Genomic DNA, 1,829 nt, shown 5'->3' with positions numbered 1-1,829 from the left:
TGTAGGTACGACGGCTAATCAAAATGGTACTTGCTTACGCTTATCCGGATTGTTCAAACCGGCTTAAAACTAAAAGATTACGTTCTCTCGCGCGAACTCATTCGGGAGTGGTGACTTTCCAAGTATTCCCAGCTTCTGAGCCTGCTCACCTGAAGTTATGGTTGATTGCTCTTCGGCTGGATATCAACACACACATTAACATAAACTACGCCAGAGCGCGTACACACCTTGGAGTAGACAGTTGGACATAGTGGTGTATTAGAGGTAAAAAATGATATAAATACTGTTGGGTTTCTCGCACAAAGCGATCGTTTCGTGTCTTAGGACATCAATGTGTCGTCACGAGCTGCAGAGTTTAATTTGGATTTGTCTGTGCATGTTTTTTGTACTCTCATAGATTTTGTTACCATTGCCATGCATTATAAGACTGACAGACTGCAGTGGTTAAAGTTAAAAATCATAATTTGTGTTCTACTGAAGAAACAAAGTCACCTACATCTTGGATGCCCTGGGGGTAAGCAGATAAACATCACATTTTCATTTTTGGGTGAACTATCCCTTTAAAACTTTAATCCGTATTTGTTCAGTTTGATCAGCAGTTCTTTAATCAATTAAGTTGACTAATAACAAAAATAAACACAAAGTGTTTAATAATAAAAAAAAAAGTAAAGCATTCAAGCACATAGTTGGCTTTTTTGGAAACAAGTGGGCGTGCACACATCAGACTTCACATATGCAATTAAACAAACAAAAATAACTATAATAATTTTCTAATTCTGTGACATAATAGAGTGTTTAGATGAGATATTAACCTTGTTGGGAATTTATAAGAAAACATTTTGTTTCACCTTGTTATATTTTTGCAACCTAGACTCCTAAACGACCGAGGAAAGTCTGCAGGGACGTGAAGACACGTTGTGCCATCCAAACGATTGCATAACCCTCACCCTTAACCCGCTGCACTTTGAAATGGATGATTTCACGTTGCATATTCTGCATGACAAAACCTTCCTTTCGAAGCGTCTACTGCATTACCGGGGGGGGGGTTAAAGTGATGTAAACCTTTCTCGACATTAAACTACCACAACGCGAAGTGAGGACACACTACTACATATATAAAACAGTGATTAAAAAACACTACAGACACATATGACAGTGTTTACCCGCGTAAAGAGGCATGCATCCACTAATACTGCACGCGCCCCCCCCCTCGGCGGAGTGGACGGGTCGCGCGTGAGTGACTGAGAGTTCCGCATCTCGCGCAAAGCTTGTCAAGCAGCGCTCAAAGTGAGCAGGTAAGGCTCCTCTCAAACTCTCGTGCTTTAAAACTGTCTTATAGAGTTGGCATCAGCACGGCAGTCAGCTTAAGTTGATTAGATCTTTTGCAAAAAATGATAAGTAATGCATCTTTAGTCATCACTTTGTTCTTCGGTTTTATAGAAATATGTAAACGCGTAGACCTCACACTGCTCGTATAACTTATTTATTTTGAGAGTTTATTCTATAGTTTAGAGTTCCCACGTTTGCTCCGCATTTTAGAATATGCATACTGATCTCCTAATTAAAATGCACTTTTTTTTTTACGTTGACAAATGAAACGAATTAATATAATCTGTGGAGTTTTCTATATTTTTTGAGTTTGTAGAAAGTAGCTATTCACGGACTAAGTGTTAATAATCTGGCTTTATGCATGGATTTACATAAAGTTCACTGTTGAATTTCTTGTTTTAAGTGCAAAAAAAAAAAGTGCGGATCTCAATGGCCCTTAATATACTAAAATACTGAAGTGTGCAGTCTGCAATGAAAACCTTAAACTGAGTTGGATTTCA

At 38.4% G+C, this 1,829-nt stretch overlaps 1 protein-coding gene across 2 annotated transcripts in view; it reads left to right on the top strand.

Moving 5' to 3' along the window:
* The first annotated feature begins 1,211 nt into the window (after positions 1–1,211).
* Positions 1,212–1,829, top strand: part of LOC107598574 (NADPH--cytochrome P450 reductase-like) — a 35,435-nt gene continuing 34,817 nt past the window's right edge. For both annotated transcript variants that reach the window (XM_016289951.1, XM_016289950.1), the window contains exon 1: positions 1,212–1,295. The gene's annotated coding sequence lies outside the window, so the exon portion shown is untranslated. The remainder of the gene's footprint in view (positions 1,296–1,829) is intronic.

The sequence above is a fragment of the Sinocyclocheilus grahami genome, unplaced genomic scaffold (assembly GCF_001515645.1).
Source record: "Sinocyclocheilus grahami isolate Dianchi unplaced genomic scaffold, SAMN03320097.WGS_v1.1 scaffold253.1, whole genome shotgun sequence".
NCBI lineage: Eukaryota > Metazoa > Chordata > Actinopteri > Cypriniformes > Cyprinidae > Sinocyclocheilus > Sinocyclocheilus grahami.
Note: the sequence above shows the minus strand (reverse complement) of the source record. Positions and strands in the feature narration are given on the sequence as shown.